This window comes from Symphalangus syndactylus, chromosome X, assembly GCF_028878055.3.
Source record: "Symphalangus syndactylus isolate Jambi chromosome X, NHGRI_mSymSyn1-v2.1_pri, whole genome shotgun sequence".
In the NCBI taxonomy this organism is placed as follows: domain Eukaryota; kingdom Metazoa; phylum Chordata; class Mammalia; order Primates; family Hylobatidae; genus Symphalangus; species Symphalangus syndactylus.
The window spans coordinates 35,327,423-35,350,563 of NC_072447.2; the positions used below are offsets into that span (position 1 = coordinate 35,327,423).

At 37.5% G+C, this 23,141-nt stretch overlaps 1 protein-coding gene and 1 non-coding gene across 2 annotated transcripts in view; one reads left to right on the forward strand and one right to left on the reverse strand.

The window, feature by feature from the left end:
- LOC134736056 (uncharacterized) overlaps window positions 1-23,141 on the reverse strand; it is a 277,215-nt gene that overhangs the window by 111,970 nt on the left and 142,104 nt on the right. The window lies entirely within an intron of this gene.
- Window positions 22,440-22,546, forward strand: LOC129476516 (U6 spliceosomal RNA). Its single transcript, XR_008654957.1, has one exon. It is a non-coding gene; the product is annotated as a U6 spliceosomal RNA (small nuclear RNA).

Here is a 23,141-nt window from a genome sequence, read left to right on the forward strand (position 1 = left end):
ATTAAAAAGACAAAAAACAAATAGGTGTTGGTATGGATGTGGAGAAAAGTGAACATATATACACTTATACATTATTACAACCTCTATGGAGAGCAATATGGAGCTTTCTCAAAGAACTAGAAATGGAACTACTCTTTGCACCCGGAATCCTATTAATAGATATCTACTCAAAGGAAAATAAGTAATTACATCAAAAAGATACCTGCAGTTGTATGTTTATCATAGCACTATGCACAATGGCAAAGATATGGAATCAACCTAAATGTTCATCAATGTATAATTGGATAAATAAAATGTGATATATAATATATATATATATATCTCCAAGAAAATACTATTCAGCCATAAGAAAATGAAATCATGTCTTTTGCAGCAACACGGATGGAACTGGAGGCAATTATCTTAAGTGAAACAACTCAGAGACAGAAAGACAACCACTGCATGTTCTCATGTATAAGAGGGAACAAAATAATGTGTACACATGGACACAGTATGGAATGATAGACAATACTCAGAAGAGTGGGAATGGGGGAGGGGGTGGATGATAAGTTACTTAATGGGTACAATAGACATTATTCTGGTAATAAATACACTAAAAGCCCTGACTTCACCACTATGCAATATATCCAAGTAACAAAATTACACTTATATCCCATAAATTTCTAAAGACAAAATAAAACGTAAAGAGAAACAAAAACAAAGATCATTTTTTTTTTATTATTATACTTTAAGTTTTAGGGTACATGTGCACAATGTGCAGGTTTGTTACATATGTATACATGTGCCATGTTAGTGTGCTGCACCCATTAACTCGTCATTTAACATTAGATATATCTCCTAATGCTATCCCTCCCCCCTCATTTTCTAAGGATTTATGGGAGACATTCAGTCAACAGATTGATAGAATTGACAGAGAGATCACCTCTTGAATTTTTTCTACTTATCTGGCAACTTTTCAATCTCTTTTACAAGTGCCTCCTTCTTTTCCCTCTCCTTTAGGTTTTCCAGTTCCCAGGAATTCACACTCAATCATCTTCTCCTTTCACTGGGGATAATCTCTGGGGAAGGTCTTACCTTCACCCATGACTTCCACCAATACTAATGGCTCTCTTGTCTGTTTCACAAGCCCAGATACTTCTCCTCTGTTTCAGACCCATAAATCCAACAGCCTCTAGACATTTCACTGAGACTCATCTAAAACTGTGTCATCATTTACCAGTCAAACTTGCCATAATTCTGGCCTCAGGCCTTCCTTTGTTTCCTGACCTAATTATAGGGGAAAAATCCTCTAAACTCGTTCCACTTCCAGTCTTGCCAACTTTCAAGCATTTAATTCACCTTTTGGAAGGAGAGGTCATTTCTTTGTTTAAAATTCATCAGTGTCTCCCTATTACCTGCAAGGTAGGTATTTTAATCCTGCCTAGATATCCAGTCTTCTCTCTTATTTCTTACTTACTTCAACCCCTTAATGAACTACTTGCAGTTACTTGGACATGGGCTTGGTTGACTCTTAAGATTACAGGAAACAGAGACTTATTCTAGGCATCTAAGGTAGTCAGAAGTTGTAAAAATTTTATAAAATAATATAGAAAAAAAGAATCTCACACAAAACCAGAAGTAGCTGCCATTCAGTACCTAAGCCATCAAACCCTTTGGTCAACCCTTATGCAGTAAGATTCTATGGGCTTTGTAGTAGTATTCCACCACTATTCTTTTACTCCTTTATTTTCTTTTTATACCTTGTATTTATCTGTCCACTATCAATTGTCTGATACTTTCCAAGATACCTGCCCATTATTTCTGCTCAGATGCCAAAGGTAGAGCCTATGATTGACCTAGTTAATTGTCATTGCTCTTCTAGGCATAATTTTTGGCCACAAATCTTCTCATATATTGCCAGCCAGTCCATCAGAACTGATGGCCCCTATGCCAAGTGCCAATTTCCAGTCCATTAAGTGGTTACTTTTGCCAAGATGACTTCTCTCAGCATGGAGGTTTAAAGAGAGTGATTACCTACAAAGAGATAGTGGAATGGTCAGGAGCCATAACTAGCATGTATATTAGGTAAGCCATTCACAGATTGTAAATTGAGGTAGGAAAAAATATAATTTTTATTTCTCTATAACTGAACTAAATTGCTATATGGAACCCTTACCCTACCATTAGCAAAAGTTAGGTTTGGTTTATTTAAAGCAAGTCACTAAGTTCAGAATTTTCTCAGTCAAATGAAAGTTCTTCCCTTTCTTCTTTTCCACACATCTTAAATTGGGTTACCCTAAAAGCAGCATCTGAGGTAAGGAGTTGGGTTCTGGTAGTTTATTTGCAATATAATCTTTGGAAACAGGACTGAGAGAACAAAAACAGTGAGACATGGAAGAAGGAAAAGACAGTAGAGTCTGTTACTGAGTGGTGGCCAAGTGGGGCTGTACCCCACTAGGGCCTCTTGAGAACTGGATAGAGTGCAATTCATAATTATCTCTGAAAAACAGGATGTTGGAGCAGTTGTCCTTCAACTTCTACTCATAGGTTGAGAATTTCTCCTGGGGGCACTAACTGCCCTGTACTTCTAGACTACCCTGTAGGCAAGTTTAGCAAGCTCTCATACCTTCAGAAAAATCCTAAGATAGTAAAGTGTAAAATTTGAGTGCATGCTTGGGATAATTTGTTGATAGGATGCACAAGAACTGTCCACCATAGCTGCAGCTAATATTTGAGAGTGGTCAAAATGGATGCGGTATGGACACCAGAATTTTCTTCTACACTCCAGGAGAAAAGCCATGATGTACTGTGTCGATAGGAAAGTAGTATCTGGTATTCAAGTGTCATTATCTAAACTGGCATTGATTGAGACATTTAAGGCTCCATTTATCTACCGTTTTTATTTCTTAGCTCTGCTAGATGATCCTAAGTTATCCACATTTCCCTCTGGCCCCCAATTTTCAAGTACATGTAGGACAATCTGTGCCCTCCTTCCCATGATCACAGGACCCCACAAGTCATCTACCTTCTCTCAGCTCCCTCTGCACTCCTTTCAGAGGGAGGCTGTAAATGGAAGCTTGAGGACCTACCCTTAAAGGTGAGGGCTTGTGGACTCATTCCCAGAGACACACATCAAGTTCTAACTCCAATATTTGCATCTCCTCACCCTCCTCTCCTTCATGCTAGCCTGTGAGAATGCTACTTAATTTAAGAAGGTGGGAAAACCTGACCTGACTGATTTCATGTGCTTCTATGTCTTTTATTTAAGCCATAAAAATTGTGTCCTGAATTCTTTAGGGAACTGACTTTTAATACTATTCTTACAACTCAATTTTTTTTCTTTAAACTATTCCAAGAGTTTAGGCTGTATTGAGCCTGAAAAGCTGAGCATTGAGTCCTTTATTTACTTCTTTGTATTTCTTTAAAAGCAACTGTCCCCTGAGAGCAATAAGTATAGAATATTCTCTCATTTTGGGTTTCCAGAAACAGACCAGAGATAAGGGTTCATATGAAAGTGATTTATTAGGACATGTTTTTCCCCAAAAACCTATAGAGAAGTAAGGAGATAGAATAGAGAAGGAAAGAAAGTCAAAGAGAGATGTAATATCAAACTAAGTCCTGCAGAGGATAACTTTGGCTCTATCCGTGGATATAACCCTGTAGACAATGGAGGTCACTCGTCTGAGTTTTTCCCCTGAAGGGGCAAGGGAGTTTGAATACTTATCCTCTCATCTCATCAGTAATTGGTTAACAGCTGCCCATGGGGAGGGTAGAGAAGAAAAGAAGGGGAGTGGGAATTGTGGCACAAATTCCAAGGCATATCTGCAAATTCCATTCTAATAGCATCTGTTAGAAACACCCTGCTATGGTTGGAATGTGTCTCTCAAAATTCACACATTTGAAAACTTAATCCCCAATGCAACAGTTTTACGAGGTGGGGCCTAATGAATGGTGACTGGGTCATGAAGGTTCTGCTGTCACTAATGGATTAATGTAGTTATAACAACAGTAGGTCAGTTATTGTTAGAGTGAGTTATTATGAAAATGAGCCCAGTCCCTTGTGCTTTATCTTTCACATGTACTCACTTGTCCTTCCACTTTTGCAATGGAATAATGAAGCCCAAAGTCCCTCCCCAGATGCTAATGCCATGCTCTTGTACTTCCCAGCCTCCAGAAATGTAAGAAATACACTTATTTTTAATAAACTATCCAGTTTGTAGTATCCTGTTATAGCAACACAAAATGGACTAAGACCGATAATTGGTACTAAGAAGTAAGTGTACTGTTACGATAAATACCTGAAAATGTGGAAGAGGCTTTGAAACTGGGTGATAGATGCTGGAAGAATTTGGAGGAGTAGGCTAGAAAAAGCCTGTATGTCATAAAAGAAACATTAAGGGCAATTCTGATGAGGGCTCAGAAGAAGACTCCAGAAATAAGGTAAGTCTAAATCCTCTTACAGGTTATTTAAGTGATTGTGACCAGAATGCTGGTAGAAATATGGACAGTAAAGGCCATTCTGATGAGATCTTAGATGTAAATGAGAAACAAGGTATTGGAAACTGGAGGAAAGGCCATCTTTGTTATACAGTTGCAAAGAACTTGGCTGCATTGTGTCCATGCTCTAGGGATTTATGGAAGCCAGAATGTAAGGGCAATGAAATAGGATATTGAGCATAAGACATATCTAAGCAGCAAAGCATTAAAGCTGCTGCATGTCTGCTTTTGGCTGCTTGTATTTAGATGCAAGAGGAAGGGGATAATTTTAAAGACATAATTGATAATTAATGGAGAAGCAGAATGGAAAGATTTGGAAAATTCACAACCTGCCCACGTAAAGAGTGAAAAAGTATGTTTATGTGAGGATACTAACGGTGTGGCCAAGTGACCTTTTGCTAAAGAGATTACTATGGATGGAAGGAAGCCATGTGCATCAAGACAATGTAAGGAAGACCACGTGTTAGTCCATTTTGCATTGCTACAAAGAAATTATTGACGCTGGGTCATTTATAAAGAAAAAAGATTTATTTTGGTTCATGGTTCTGCAGGCTGTACAAAAAGTATAATGCTGGCTAATACTGGCTTCTGCTTTTGGTGAGGGCCCCAGGAAGCTTACAATCATGGCAGAAGTTGAAAGGTGAGCAGGCATGTCACATGGTGAGAGAGGGAGCAAGACAGAGGGGAGGAGGTGCCAGGTTATTTTTAACAATCATATCTTGTGATAACTTAGAGTGAGAACTCACTCATTACTGCAAGGACAGCACCAAGCCATTCATGAAGGATCCACTCCCATGACTGTAACACCTCCCATAAAGCCCCACCTCCTGCGGCTTCCAGTGTTGGAGGTGGGGCCTTATGGGAGGTGTTTCAACACATTTCAACATGATATTTGGAAGATACAAATATCCAAACTACATCATAACTTGAAGGCATTTCAGAGATCTTTTAGAATGCCCCTTTCATTACAGACCCAGAGCTTCAGGAGAGCACAATGGATTGTTTTGAGGCACAGGCCTGGGGTGCCCTCCGTGGGCTCATAGCCCAGAGTTGCCTCAGGTTTCTGCTCCCTGCATTCCAGCACAGTATTCCTTAGCTTCCCGATCTAAAGTGGACTTAGGTGCCATGCTGTCTGCTACTCCTGGAGGTACAGGCCATAAATCTTGGCAATGTCCATGTGGTGTTAAGTCTGCAGGCAAGCAGCCTAAGAGAAAAGTTTATACCAGTAAACACCTACATCAGAAAGGAAGAAAGATCTCAAATAAACAACCTAATGTTATACCCCAAGGAACCAGGAAAAGAAGAACAAACTAATCCCAAAGTTAATAGAAGGAAGGAAATAATAAATACCAGAGCAAAAATAGATAAAATAGAGATTACAAAAGCAATACAAAGGATCAACAAAGCTAAGAGTTGGTTTTATGGACGGATAAACAAAATTGACAAAACTTTAGCTAGACCAACTAAGAAATAAGAGAAGGCTAAAAAAAAAAATCAGAAATGAAAGAGGAGACATTACAACTAATACCACAGAACAATAAAGGATAGTAAAAGACTAGTATACACCAACAAATTGAATAATCTAGAAGAAATTGATAAATTCCTAGACAAATGCAATCTACCAAAATTGAATCATGAAGAAATAGAAAATCCGAACAGATCATTAACGAGTAACAAGATTGAATGAGTAACCAAAAGACTATCAAAGAAAAGCACAGTACCTGATGTCTTCACTGCTGAATTTTACTAAACATAACCAACCCTAATTCAAGAAGTAATATAAGAAGAGCAAACATAACCATCAATTGAAGAAATAATACCAATCCTTCTCAAACTCTTCCAAAACATTGAAGAAGAGGGAATATTTCCAAACTCAGTTTATGGGGCCAGCACTACCCTGATACCAAAGGCAGATAAGGATACTACAAGAAAAGAAAGTTACATGCCAATTTCTCTGATGACAATAGATGCAAAAATCCTCAACAAAATACTAGCAAACCAAATTAAACAGTACATTAAAAGGATCATTCACAATGATCAAGTGAAATTTAACCCATGGATGTAAGGATGGTTCAACATACACGAATCTATAAATATGATACACCACATTAACAGAATAAATGACAAAGCCCATGATTATTTTAATAGGGGCAGAAAAAACATTTGACAAAATTTAACATTCTCTTATAATAACAGCTCTCAACAAATTGGGTATGGAAGGAATGAACCTCAACACAATAAAGGCCATACATAACAAATCCAAAGTTAACATCATATTTAATGATGAAAAGTTGAAGTTTTTCCTCTGATATCAGGAGCAATACAATGATGCACACTCTCACTACTTCTATTCAACATAATACTGGAAGCCCTAACTAGAACAATTAGAGAAGTGAAAGATTATAAAAAGGCATTCAAATTGGAAAGAAGTTAAATTGTCCCTGTTCACAACAACATGATTATATAAATAGAAAATGCTAAAGACTCTACAAAAAAAACTGTTAGAATAAGTGAATTCATTAAAGATGGAATGTATGATTTTGTGGGATATGAAATCATAATGCATAATTTTGTAGGATACAAAATTAACATACAAAAATTAGTGGTATTTTTATTAACCAACAACAAACTATCCATTAAAAATTGAGAAAACAAGCCCATTTAAATAGCTAAAAATAAAATAAAATACTTAGCATTAAATTTAACAAAGGAGGTAACAAAAAACTTGTACACTGAAAGCTATAAAATATTGATAAAATAAATTGAAGAAGACACAAATAAATGGAAAGACATTTGTATTAATGGGTTGGAAAAATTAATCTTGTTAAAATGCCCATATGACTGAAAGCTATGTACAGATTAAAATGCAATCCCTATCAATTCCAATGGCATTTTTCACAGAAATAGAAAAAACAAATCCATCCTAAAATTTGTGTGCAGCCACAAAAGACCTCAAATAGCAATTTTGATAAAAATTAACAAAGCTGGAGGCATCATAATACCAGATGTCAAAACATGCTGCAAATCTATATTAATCAAAACAGCATGGTACTAATATAAACACACACACACACATAGATCAACAGAATAGAATAGAAATCCAAGAAATAATTCCATACATTTAAGGTCAATTGGTTTTTTACAAAGGTGCCAAGAACACACAGTGGGGAAATAACAGTCTCTTCAATAAAGAGGGTACTGGAAAAACTGCATTTCCACATTTAGAAGAATGAAATTAGACCATTATCTCACACTGTATACAAAAATCCACTGAAAATGGATTCAAGATTTGTTTTTTGATTTTATTTATTTATTAATTTTTTTAAGACACTCTGTCACTAAGGCTGGAGTGTGGTAGGGCAATCATAGCTCACTATAATCTTAAACTCCTGGACTCTAAGTGATTATTTCACCTTAGCCTCCTAAGTAGCTGGGACTACAGGTGCATGCCACCACACTGGCTAATTTTTTTTTACTATTTTGTAGAGATAGGGTCTCACTATGTTACCCAGGTTGGTCAGATTAAATATTTAAACGTCAGAACAGAAACTTAAATTACTAGTAAAAAACATAGGGGAAAGCTTCACGTCATTGGTCTGGGTAATAATTTTTTTTTGAATATGACCTCAAAAGCACAGGCAACAAAAGTGAAAGTAGACAAATAGGATCATATCAAATTAAAATGTTTCTGGACAGCAAAAGAAACAATCAACAAAGTGAAGTGACAACTTACAGGCTGAGAAAAATATTGCAAATCATGCATCTGATAAGGCTTAATATCCCAAATATATAAGGAACTTGTGATGATTAATACTGAGTGTCAATTTGAGTGGATTGAAGGATACAAAGTGTTGGTCCTGGGTGTGTCTGTGAGGGTGTTGCCAAAGGAGATTAACATTTGAGTCAGTGGGCTGGGAAAGGCAGACCCATCCTTAATCTGGGTGAGCACAATCTAATCAACCACCAGTGTGGCTGGAATAAAAAGCAGGCAGAAAAACGTGAAAAGAGAGATGGGCCTAGCCTCCCAGCCTACATCTTTCTCCTGTGCTGGATGCTTCCTGCCCTCAAACATTGGACTCCAAGTTCTTCAGTTTTGGAACTCAGACTGGCTCTCCCTGCTCCTCAGCCTGCAGACGGCCTATGTGGGACCTTGTGATCATGTGAGTTAATACTTAATAAACTCCCCTTCATATATATATACATACATATATGTATATACATATATATATACGTATATATGTATGTATATATATGTATATATATATACATACATATATATGTATATACATATATATATGCATATATATATATATTCCATTAGTTCTGTGCCTGTTTAGAATGCTAACTAATACAGAATTCAAACAATAGCAAGAAAACAAATAACCCAATTAAAAAATGGGCAAGGACCTGCATAGACATTTCTCCAAAGAAGACATACTAATGGTCAACAGGTATATGAAAAAAACTCAATATCACTAATAATCAGGGAAATACAAATTGAAACCACAATGAGATATCACTTCACATTTGTTAGAATGGCTATATAAAGAAGATGAAAAATAACAAGTGTTGGTGAAGATATGAAGAAAAGAGAACCATTACACACTGTTGGTGGGAATGTAAATCAATGCAGGCATTATGGAAAACAGTATGGAGGTTCCCAAAAAATTAAAGATAAAACTATCATATGATCCAACAATCCCACTATGGGGTATGTATCCAAAATGAATGAAATAAGTACGTGTTAGCTCATGCTTGTGTTGCTATAAATACCTGAGGCTGGGTAATTTGTAAAGAAATGAGGTTTAATTGGCCCGTGATTCTGCGGGCTGTAAAGGAAGCATGGCACTGGCATCTACTCAGCTTCTGGTGAGGGCTTCAGGAAGCTTACAATCATGTCAGAAGGTGAAAAGAGAGAAAGTCTCTCACATGGCAAGAAAGGGAGTAAGAGAGAAGGAGAGGCACCATACACTTTTAAACAACCAAATCTCATGAGAACTTACTCACTATCACAAGGACAGCATCAAGCCATGAGAGATCTGCCCCCATGACCCAAATATCTCCCACCAGGCCCCCCTCCAACACTAGGGATTACATCTCAATATGAAATTTAGAGGGGACATCCAAAGTATATCAAAGTATGTCAAAGAGAACATTCCCATGTTGATAGAAGCATTATGCACTAGAGCCAAGATGTGGAATCAAACTAAGTATCCATCAACAGATAAGTGTATAAAGTAAATATCTATATATACAGAATGTAATATTATGTACCCGTAAATGAGAAGAAAATCCTTTCATTTGCAACAACATGGATGAATCTGTAGGATGCTATGTTAAGTGAAATAAGCCAGACACAGAAAGGCAAATACCTAATAATCTCCCTTGTATGTGGAATCTTAAAAAGTTGAAACCATAAAAGCAGAGTGAAAAATAGTGGTTACTAGGGGCTGGGGGTGAAGGGATTGGGGTGATGCTGGTCAAAGTATAAAAAATTTCAGTTAAATAGGAAGAATAAGGTCAGGAAATCTATTGTAAAACATGGTGACTATAGTTAATAACAATTTATTGTATTCTTGAAAATCACAGAGAGAATAGATTTTTAGTGTTCTTACCACAAAAAAGATAAGTATGTGAGGTAATGCAAATGTTAATTAGATTGTGTTAGTCATTCCACAATATATACCTATTTGAAAACATGTTGCACATGATAAATATATACAATTTTTATTTGTCAATTTAGATAAATAAGAAACACTTTCACAATTATTTAAATAGGGGATTGGTATGAGCAGCAAGAAATCATAGAAAAAGAAACATGGAATAGTATTTCAAAATTTATGTTCTTGACATGCATATTTACTAGTTTTAACTCCCCGTGCTGTGTTGCACCACCATGAATTTCACATGGTGATAGTTTGTATATTTTCCTTTTCTGTCTGACCAATTACTCTTTCTGCAAAAATCAGCCTCCCCAGTCCCAACCTCTCTTCTTCTCTGCTCCCATAGTATCCTCTGAGGATAAGTCTATTACCATTAGACTTTCCCTATTAGAATTTGGAGTCCATAAGAGAAGAGACTAGTTTGATCATTCCAGTATTCCCAGCCCTAAGAGTTCTGTAAATGCTTAGAAAAAATAGCTGATGGTGTATAGTTCACTCAGAGCCTTGGAAGAGTGAAGGCAAACCTTGTCTTGTGCCTCCACCCAGTGCATTTTTATTCTGGTATAATAAATTTAAAACGAACATTAAGAAAAATAATTTCGGAGATACAATGTCAAAAATGGTGGCATGTAGTTTCAGGGGTGAATATGAAAGGGGAGAAGCTAGTTTAAATCACGTTGCCTTGATGATGGAAAGACTGGCTGACTGAGGAAGGTTTGTTTATGAGCACAAGGGTGGTTTTTAGCATTAAGCAGGAAGGACACCTCTTTCAGTTACCATGAGAAGTGTGGAATACCCCCAAAAGAGGGTCAGGTTGTTCTCGTAGATTGGCTATGACATGGGGATATCTCTCCAGGCATATGTGCAATTGCCAAAGTTTAATGATGATATGAATGTATGGATTGATAAATGGATGGATGGATGAATGGATAGAAGGAAAGATAGAGAGATAGATATAAGTTATCAACTGAGTATAATTAGATTTGACTAGATTACAAAATTCTAGTAGAAATAATGCATTATTAACTAAGAAACAGATTTCTTTTTAGGACAGACACAATCATGTCAAAATAGATTTTTAGATTCATAGAAAATATATTCATAGATTATGATTGAGCAGTTATGAGAAGAAAAATAATTGAGTATAAAGTGAGCAATCTGACTTATTTAGCAAACAGAGTAATTATTGAGTTTTGATGATTTCCAAAGCAAGCAACTCCTATAGTTATTTCTATCAAACCTGATAAGAACATAATATGTTGTGATTTTAGTGGATTAAAAATCAAATTGCCTAGTGGGATCCTCCTTCTAGTTCTTAGGATTGATGATATCTATGCCAAGTTAATGGAAGGAGGCATTCATTGTGTGTTGCCCACACACTAAAAAGTAGAACTGATAGACTTTTTAAATATCCTGTAATTCCAGTAGAGTTTTGGTTTCTGATCATCTTTCTTTGAGGAAAGTTACTGAGCTACGTTATATTCTGGACCATATAAAAGGAGATTTTTGTACAGGACTTTTGTGTGTAGTCATAAAAACCAAGATGCACACCCCCACATGCACTCCTCCTGGTTGTGAATTAATCACAACACAATATTTCATTGCACTTTGTACTTGTAGAACTGCCTTATATTATATCTCACATCTCTGTCTGTTTCTTCCACTAGATTAAAAATTCAACTCCATGTACCTGTAACTGTGCCTGGAACATAGTCTTTATCTTTTCTTCTCTGTGTAAAGATCTCTTTCTGATCTTAAACAATTCATCTGAAAAGTTAACCCTGATGCTCCTCCAAAACAGTTAGTTGTCTCCATCTTATGATTCTATCATACTTCATTCATAATACTGTTCAGGTACTTATCCCATTATACTATTATTTATACAGACATCATAATTCTCTATTGAACAATTACCTACTGAAGGGAAAAGATGCCAAGTATTTATGATTTTTGTCCTTAGCACCTAACATAATGTCTGCCACATAGTAGGTACTCAATAAATATCTGTTGAATTAAAATGTAGTGAATAGCCTGGGCACTGTGGCTCACACCTCTAATCTCAGCACTTTGGGAGGCCAAGGTGGGTGGATCACTTGACCACAGGAGTTTGAGACCAGCCTGGCCTACATGGCAAAAACCCATTTATGCCCAAAACACAAAAACTAGTCAGGAATGGTGGTGCATGTCTATAATCCCAGCTACTTGGGAGGCTGAGGCATGAGAATCACTTGAACCCAGGAGGCAGAGGTTGCAGTGAGCCGAGATCATGCCACTGCACTCCAGCCTGGGTGACAGAGTGAGACTATGTCTCAAAAAAAAAAAATTAGTGAATAGTTTTATCTACCAAGATAAAAATGAAACTCCCTGAAATATGATTCAAGTTCAGAATAGGAAATATAAGTAAATTCCATATTTCAGGGGTAATTATTAGTACTGGAAGGCAAATGCTTGATAAAAGATCAAGCAGCAACTTCACTAAAAAATGATCGTGCATTCTTCCTTTGGTCCTGCTAAAAGGCGGCCACTATGTTGGCATCATTTTGCATTATTTATTGCAGGAATAAATTTTTAATCAAGGATCTCCCATAAAATTTGATTGTTTAGTATATCTTAAAATCTATAATTTAAATCTAAAAGCTCGATGGATGGCAGAGCAAGATGACAGAAAAAAGCCATCCAGGGATTGTCCTCCACAGAAACATCAATTTGAACACTATCCATGCACAAAAATTCCTTCACAGGAGCTCAGGAAACCAGAGGAGAGATCACAGTACCTTGTTTTAGCATAATAACAAGAAAAGATGCATTGAAGAATGTAGGAAGGGTGGTTTTACATTACCCAAGGCATTCACTCCAAGCCCCAGGCAGCAAAGCAAAGAAAGAGATACAATCAGCCAGGCTCGGTGGCTCATGCCTGTAATCCCAGCACTTTGGGAGGCCGAGGTGGGCAGATCACGAGGTCAGGAGATCGAGACCATCCTGGCTAATGTGGTGAAACCCTGTCTCTACTAAAAATACAAAAAATTAGCCAGGCGTGGTGGTGGGCACCTGTAGTCCCCAGCTACTCGGGAGGCTGAGGAAGGAGAATGGCATGAACCCAGGAGGCAGAGCTTGCAGTGAGCCGAGATCATGCCACTGCACTCCAGCCTGGGCAACAGAGCAAGACTCCATCTCAAAAACAAAACAAAAAAAACAAACAAACAAAGAAAGAGATACAATCTACTTGGTGGAAGGAGAAGGAAGTAAGTGCAGAACTTTGGCTTGCAACACAATAACAGGCCTGCAATAGTAAAACCCAACACTGGGTGGAATCCCTCAGCCTCTGACACCAAACCAATACCCATGGACAGAGCTTCTAGATTTGCCTTGGTGCCAGACATGAACTTGTGACACCAGTGGTATGGATTCATATTCCAGCCTGTATCACCACTAGCCAATAACAGCAACCTCAGGCTCTGAATAAACCTCAGCAGAAGGTTCAGCCTTAGGTGGATCCCAGTACTGCACTGGTCTCAGCAGCAGTGGTCTTCAGGTGCAACCCAGTATTGGCTTAGCCTCAGTGGGTGTGGAATTGCCCACTTCACCCCTTTCCTAGCCCCAGGCAGCACAGTATGGAGAAAGACACCATGTGCTTGTGGGAAGGAAAAAGAGGTGGCATAGAACATCACCTTGCAACCCAGTACTGACTTGCTTCGGTAAAACTCAGCACAGGGCAGGGCCCCTCAGTCCCTGATACAAGGCTGGTGCCCATAAATGGAGCCTCTAGGCCCACCCCAGTGCCAAACAGGAGCCTGCAGCCCCAGTGGAATGGACTTTTGTTACAACCCACATCACCACCAGCCAGCTACAGCAGACTTTGGCCCTAAATAAATTTCAGTGGAGGGCAGGCTGCAGTAGTCACATACCTTGGGTACATCCCAGTGCTATACTGGTCTGAACAGCTGTGAGCTTTGGGTGCAACACAGCACTGTGTCAGACTCAGTAGTGAAAGGATTCTAGCTCTGGTGGTCCTGGGCTTGAGGTGCCCCTAGTGTTGCAATGGCTGAAGTGGTCATTGCTTAGGGTCATGGGTTACCAGTCAACCTGCCCTGTATCTCTGAACAGGCTTACTTCGGAAGGAATCTTACAAACAAAGCCAGGCTTTGAAGACTGAATTAGGTGCCTATGTCAATGCTCAGACAACAATGCACAGCCACAAGGGGCAAGATCAAACAGGGGAGTATTACATCACCAAATGAACAAAATAAGGCACCAGTGACTGAGTCTAAAGAGATGGTGATAGATCTTCAACAAAGTCAATAAGAACAAGCAATGGAAAAAGGATTCACTATTTAATAAACGGTAATGGGATACCTGGCTAGCCATATGCAGAAGATTGAAAGTGGAACCTTTCCTTATACCATATACAAAAATCAACTCAAGATAGATGAAAGACTTAAATGTAAAACCTAAAATTACAAAAACTGTTGAAGAAAATCTAGAAAACATCATCCTAGACATAGGCCCTGGCAAAAATTTTATGACAAAGACACCAAAAGCAATTGTGACAAAAACAAAAATTGACAAATGGGACCTAATTAAACTAAAGAATTTCTGCTCAGCAAAAGAAACTATCAACAGAGTAAATAGACAACCTACAGAATGGGAGAAAAATATTCGCAAACTATGCATCTGACAGTGGTCTTATATCCATAATCTGTAAGGCATGTAAACAAGTCAACAAGCAAAAACCAAACAACCTCATCATAAAAAGTAAGCAAATGACATGAACAGACATTTCTCAAATTAAGACACATATGTGGCCAACAAGCATGAAAAAAACACTCAACATCGCTAATCATTAGAGAAATGAGAACCAAAACCACAATGAGATAACATCTCACACCAGTCAGCATGGCTATTAGTAAAAAGTAAAAAAATGAAAAAAAAAATAATAATAAATATATAAATAAATAAATAACAGGTGCTGGCAAGGCTGTAGAGAAAAGGGAATGCATATACACTGCTGGTGAGAATGTAAATTAGTTCAGTCACTGTGGAAAGCAGTTTGGTGATTTCTCAAAGAACTTAAAACACAGCTACCATTTGACCCATCAATTCCATTTTTGGGTATATACCCAAAGGAATATAAATAATTCTACTATAAAGACAAATGCATGCATATGTTCATCACAGCACTATTCACAATAGCAATGATAGGAACTCAACCTAAATGCCTATCAGTGGTTGACTGAATAAAGAAAATGTGGCACATATACATCATGGAATACTATGCAGCCATAAGAAATCATGTCTTTTGCAGGAACATGGACGGAGATGGAGGCCATTATCCTAGGCAATGTTTCTACAAAGTAATGCAGAAACAGAAAACCAAACACTCCATGTTCTCACTTATAAGTGGGAGCTAAACACTGAGTATACTAAATACAAAAAAAGGAAACAAAAGACTCCAGGGCCTACTAAAGGGTGGAGGGTGGGAGGAGGGTGAGGATTGAAAAACTACCTATTAGATACCATACTTATTATCTGGATGATGAAATAATCTGTACACCAAACTCCCATGACACACAATTTTATCTATAGAACCAACCTGCACATGTATCCTGGAAATAAAAATATAAGTTAAAAAAAGAGGTGGAGCTGGAAGAAATGCCTGATAAAGAGTTCAAAATAGCTGTTTCAATGAAGCTCAGCAAACTTCAAGAAAATTGAGATAAGCAATACAAAAATTTATTAGAGAAATTTAGCAGATATATTGAAATAATATTTTCTTAAAACACAAATGCTGGAAGTTAAAAAATATAAGAAACAAAATGAAAAAATGCAATGGAGAATATCAGTAGCAGAATTGGCCAAGCAGAGGAAATAATCTGTGAACTGGAAGACAGACTAATCAAAAATATACACTCAAAGGAGAGAAAAAAGATGTAATGTAAAGGAATGAAGAAAGCTTACAGGAATTATAGGACAACACCAAAAGAGCAAACACATAGGTCATTGAAGTTCAAAGGAGAAAAGATTAAAAGAAAGGTAAAGAAATTTCATTTAAAGAAATAATAACAGACAACTTTCTAGACATAGAAAAACATATAAATATTCAGGTACAGGAAGGCCAAAGATCTACAATCAGATTCAATTCAAGTAAGACACAAATAAGAAAAAACATACGATAATCAAATTGCCAGAGATCAAGGCAAAGAGAGGCTCTTGAAGGTAGTAAGAGAAAAGAAAGGAATCACAATATGTCTAACAGCAAAATTATCAGCAGAAACCTTACAGGCAAGGAGACAGTGGGATAGTATATTCAAAGTGTTGAAGGGGAAGAAACTTCCAACCAAATGTACTGTGTCTAGAAAAACTGTCCTTTAGAAATGAAGGAGAGGTAAATATTTTTTCCAGCTTAACAAAAGCTGAAGGCATTTATCACTACTAGACATGTCTTATAAGAAATGCCAAAGAGAATTCTTCAAGTTGAAAGAAAAAGATGGTAACAAGAAAAATGAAAACATCTGAAAGTATGTAACTCACTGGTTAAAGTGAGTAAGTAGTCAAATTCTGAATACTGTAATAATGTAATGGTGGTGTGTAAATCACTTATATCTTTAGGATGACATTAAAAAACAAAACAATTAAAATAATAATAACTAGAATAATTTAAGGAAAATGCAGTATAAAAAGATGTGAATTATGACATCAGGAATTCAAAATGTTTGGTGTGGGAGGCAAAAAGTAGAACTATTTTTCCTCTTTTTCTTTGTTGCAATCAAAGTTAATTTGTTATTAGTTTAAAATAACCTGTAACAACTATAAGTTGTTTTTTGTAAGCCATATGATAATCACAAAGCAAAAACCTATAATTGGTGCACTAAAAATAAAAAAACACAAGGAATCAAAACATAGTACTAAAGAAAAATCACTTAATTACAACGGAAGGCAGTAAGGGGGGAAAAAGGAAGAGAAGAGCTACAAAACAACTAGAAAGCAATGAAAAAATGGCACTAGAAAGTCCTTACCTAGCAAAAATTACCTCGAATGAAAATAAATTTTCCAATTAAAAGACATGAAGTGGGTGAATGGATTAAAAAAACAAGACCCAACTATATGCCACCTACAAGAGACTCACTTCACATCTAAGAATATACATAGACTGAAAATAAAGTGAGAGAGGAAGATATTTCATGCAAATGAAAACCAAAAGATTTGGGGTCGCTATACTTATACCATACGTATAGACCTTAAGTCAAAAACTATAAAGAGACAATAAGTCATTATATAATGACAAAGGAGTCAATTAAGTAAGAGGATATAACAAATTTTAAATATACATGCACTCAACATTGAAGTACCAAAATATATAAAGCAAACATTTGTAGATCTACATGGAGAGATAGACCATGATATAATAACAGTAGGGAACTTCAAAACCCACTTCCAGCAATGGACAGATCACTCAGAGAGAAAATCAGCAAAGAAATATTGGATTGAAATTGCTCTCTATACCAAAGGGACCTAACAATCATTTGCAGAACACCGCATCCAAAACTACAAAACACATTTTTCTCTGATATGGTTTGGTTCTGTGTTCCCACCCAAATCTCACGTTGAATTTTAATTCCCAGTGTTAGGGGAGGACCTGGTGGAAGGTGATTGGATCATGGGGGTGAACTTCTCTCATGCTGTTCTCATGATAGTGAGTGAGTTCTCATGAAATCTGATGGTTTAAAGAGTGTGTGGCACTTCTGCCCTCATTCTCTTTCTACTGCCACCACTAGAAGGTGCTTTCTTCCCCTTCATCTTCCTCCATGATTTTAAGTTTCCTGAGGCCTCCCAGTCATGCTTCCTGTTAAGCCTGCAGTACTGTGAGTCAAACCTCTTTTCTTCATAAATTACCCAGTTTCAGGTAGTTCTTCTTAGCAGTGTAAGAATGGATTTAATATAGGAATTTGGTACCAGGAAGTGGCGCATTGTTATAAAGACAGTTGAAAATGTGGAATTGACTTTGGACCTGAGTAATGGGCAGAGGTTAGAACAGTTTGGAGGGCTCAGAAGAAGACAGGAAGATGTGGGAATGTTTGGAACTTCATAGAGACTTGTTGGATGGTTGTGATCATATGCTGATAGTGATATGAACAATGAAGTCCAGGCTGAGGTGGTCTCGGATGGAGATGAGGAACTTATTGGGAACTAGAGCAAAGGTCACTCTTGCTATGCTTTAGCAAAGAGACTGGCAGCATTGTGCCCCTGCTCTAGGGATCTGTGGAAATGTGAACTTAAGAGATGATTTAGGGTCTCTGGAAGAAGAAATTTCTAAGAAGCAAAGCATTGAAGATGTGGCCTGGCTACTCCTAAAAGCCTATGCTCATTTGCATAAAAAAGAGATGGTCTGAAATTGGAACTTATATTTAAAAAGGAAGCAGAGCATTAAAGTTTGGAAAATTTGCAGCCTGACCATGTGGTAGAAAAAAATTAAAATCCATTTTCTGGAGAGAAATTCAAGCTGGCTCCAGAAATTTGCATAAGAGGGGCCAAATGTTCATAGCCAAAATAATGGGGAAAATGTCTCCAGGGCATTTCAGAGAACTTCACAGCAGCTCCTCCCATCAAAGGCTCAGAGACCTAGGAGGGAAAATGGTTTTCTGGGCCAGTCCCATGGTCCAGCTGCTCTGTGCAACCTCAGGACATGGCACCGCATGTCTCAGCTTCTCTGGCTCCACCCATAGCTAAAAGGGGCCAAGGTACCGCTCAGACCATTGCATCAGAGGGTGCAAGCTCCAAGCCTTGGCAAGTTTCTCCTGATGTTGGGCCTGCAGGTACACAGAAGGCAAGAGTTGAGGTTTGGAAACCTCCACCTAGATTTCGGAGGATGTATGGAAATGCCTGAATGTCCAGGCAGAAGTCTGCTGCAGGGGCAGAGCCCTCAGAGAGAACCTCCACTAGGGCAGTGCAGAGGGAAAATGTAGAGTTGAAGCCCCCACACAGAGACCCCACTGGGGCACTGCCTAGGGGAGCTGTGAGAAGAGTGCCACGGTCTTTCAGACCCCAGAATGGTGGATACACCGACAGCCTGCAGTCTGCTCCTGGAAATGCAACAGACACTAAATGCCAGCCTGTGAAAGCAGCCAAAGTGGTTGTACCCTGCAGAGACACAGGGGCAGCTCAAGGTCTTGGGAGACCACCCCTTGCATCAGCAAGCCCTGAATGTGAGACATAGAGTCAAAGGAGATTATTTTGGAGCTTTAAGATTTGACAACTGCCCTGCTGGGTTTCAGACTTGTGTGCGGCCTGTAGCCCCTTTGTTTTGTCCAATTTCTCTCAATAGAATGGGAGCATTTACCCAATGTCTGTACCCCCATCATACCTTGGAAGTAACTAACTTGTTTTTTATTTTAGAGGCTTATAGGCAGAAGGGACTTGCCTTGTCTCAGATAATACTTTGAACTTGGACTTTTGGGTTAATGCTGGAGTGAAGAATTTGGGGGACTATTGGGAAGGCATGATTGTGTTTTGTAATGTGAGGACATGAGATTTGGGAGGGGCCAGGGGCAGAACGATATGGTTTGGCCCTGTGTCCCCATCCCAATCTCATGTTGTAATTCCCAATTTGGGGAGAGGAACCTGGTGGGAGGTGATTGGATCATGGGTACACATTTCTCCATGCTGCTCTTGCGATAGCAAGTGAGTTCTCACCAGTTCTGATGGTTTAAAAAGTGCGTGGCACTTCCCTCCTTGCTCTCTCTTTCTCGTGCTGCCAGTAGAAACAGGTGCTTGCTTCCCCTTCACCTTCCACCATGATTGTAAGTTTCCTGAGGCCTCCCATTCATGCTTCCTGTTAAGCCTGTGGAGCTGTGAGTCATTAAAACTCTTTTCTTCAAAATAAATGAAAAATGTAAACGTAAGAGTTGAAATGATAAAACTACTAAAAGAAAGCATGAAGGAAATTCCTTTTTTTTTTTTTTTTTTTTTTTGAGACAGAGTCTCACTCTGTCGCCCAGGCTGGAGTGCAGTGGGTGCAATCTCGGATCTCGGCTCACTGCAAGCTCCGCCTTCCGGGTTCACTTCATTCTCCTGCCTCAGCATCCTGAGTAGCTGGGACTACAGGCGCCTGCCACCACGCCCAGCTAATTTTTTGTATTTTTAGTAGAGACGGGGTTTCATCGTGTTAGCCAGGATGGTCTCGATCTCCTGACCTTGTGATCTGCCCACCTCGGCCTCCCAAAGTGCTGGGATTACAGGCATGAGACACCGTGCCCCGCCCGAGGACACTCTTTATGATAGTGGTCTGGGCAAGCATTTTTTGGACAAGGCCTCAAAGCCACAGACAATAAAAGCATAAATAGACAAATGGGATTACATCAAATTTAAAAGCTACTGCTTGGCAAAGTAAACAATCAATAGAGTAAAGAGACCACCTATAGAATGGGAGAAAATATTTGCAAACTATGCATCTCACAACAGATCCTATATATCCACAATATATAAGAAGCTCAAATAACCCAAAACAGAAAAAGAACACAAATAATTTGATTTAAAAATGGGCAAAATATCTGAATAGGCATTTCTCAAAAGAAGACATACATATGGTCAAAAAGTAGAGACAAATTGCTCAGCATCACTAATCATCATGAAATGAAAATCAAAGCTACAAAGTGAGATATTACTTCACCCCAATTAGAATGGCTATTATCAAAGACAAAAATTGCAAATGCTGGACAAAATGGAACACTTATGCATTGTCGATGGGAATATAAATTAATTAATACAGCTGTTATGGAAAACAGTATGGAGGTTCCTTAAAAAAATGAAAACTAGAACTACCATAGGATCCAGGAATCCTACTATTGAGTATATATCAAAAGGAAATAAAATCAGTGTCAGTATATTTGAACTCCCATGTTTGTTGCAGCACTATTCACAATACCCAAGGTATGCAACCAACTTAAGTGTCCATCGATGAATAACTGGAAAGAAAATGTATTACATATGTACAATGAAATATTCTTCTGCAAAAAAGGATGAAATCTTGTCATTTATAACAACATGGATGAACTGGAAGACATAATGTTATCTGAAATAAGTCAGACACAGAAAGACAAATACCACATGATATCACTCATATGTAGAATCGAAAGGAGTTTATCTCATAGGAGTAGAGAGTAGATTAGTGATTCCCAGAGGCTGGGGAGTGTGTGTCAGGGGATAGTGGTGGGTGAGATAGGGAGAGATTGGTCAACAGGTACAAAGTTACAGTTAGGAGGAATAAGTTCTGGTGTACTGTTGCACAGTAGAGTGACTATGGTTAACAATATTTTATTGAATATTTCAAAATAGCTAAAAGAGAGAATTTTAAATGTGCTCACCACAAAGAAATGAAAAGGTATAAAGTGATGAACATGATAGTTACTCAGAGTTGATATTATGCAATGTATACATGTACCAAAACATTACATTGCACCATAAATACGTAAAACTGTGATTTATCTGTGATTTAAAAATACAAATAAAAATCTAAAAAATCATTTTGCTCCTCTTTATTGTTCAAAGCTAGTATACTAATAGGAAAGATTATGATACAATCTAGGACTATTCATTCTTGTTTAATTAATTAAATTTAATTAGACATCTACAGAAGATGTTAGGTTGTGTATAATTCAAGAAGGCATGGTGAGGCTTCTTTGTTAGAAATATCTCACATATAAAATTTAAAATCTAGAAAGCGAAAATTTAAAAAGAAAGAAGCTAGCTTGAATCTAACCAAAAGGAGTCAGCAAAGTCAAACTAAGGAATGCTATAGAAACTAAATTGTCTCTACTCTACAAAAAAATCAGCTTCACTGAAGTAGAAGAAAGTCTGTAAAACTATTCAAGATTAGAGACTCAAGACGTATTTGGAAAATATAATCCTCCAAAGGAAATCAATAAGACAGGAAAATAAATTATAACACCCATTAGGATCAGGATCAGAAAAATAAAATTCTTCTGAGGATCAGGAAAATAAAATCCTCCAAAGGACATCAATAAGACAATTTGAGAAACTTGAATGAGTATGGAATATAAGATAATACTATTTTATCAATAATAAATGAACCCAAATTGGATAATTATATTGTGTTTATGTAAAAAAAATTTTCTGTTTTTGGAGACACATGCTCCAATATTGGGGGGTGAGAACACATAATGTCCATAATCTTTGCAACTGACTCATGAAAAATAATAATTATGAATCGAGATTAATTTAGTCTTGCAAGTTTTCTGTACGTTTGAAATTTTTAACACAAAAAATTTAAAATAATAATAATAAATAGTGCTTGCTTTGGCAGCACATATACTAAAATTGGAAGGATATATAGAAGATTACCATGGCCCCTGTGCAAGGATGACACTCAAATTTATAAGGCATTCTATATTTTAAAACACCTCTATGGAAATAAACTAGAAAATCTAGAAGATATGGATAAATTCCTGCACACATACACCCTCCCAAGAATAAACCAAGAAGAAATTGAATCCATGAATATACCAAAAACAAGTTCTGAAATTAAGGCAGTAATTAATAGCCTACCCACCAAAAAAAAAAAAGTCCATGACCAGAAGGATTTACAGCCAAATTCTACCAGAGGTAAAAAGACAAGCTGGTATTCCTTCTGAAACTATTCCAAAATGAAAAGGAGGGAATCCTCCCTAACTCATTTTATGAGACTAGTATCATCCTGATACCAAAACCTGGCAGAAACACAACAACAACAACAAAATCTTCAGGCCAATAACCCTGATGAACATTGATGCAAAAATCCTCAATAAAATACTGGCAAACTGAATTCAGCAGCAAATCAAAAAGCTTATCCACACGATCAAGTTGGCTTTATCCATGAGATTCAAGGCCGGTTCAACATATGTAAATCAATAAAAGTAATCCAACACATAAACAGAACCAATGACAAAAACCACATGATTATACAATAGATGGAGAAAAGACCTTCAATAAAACTCAACATCCCTTCATGTT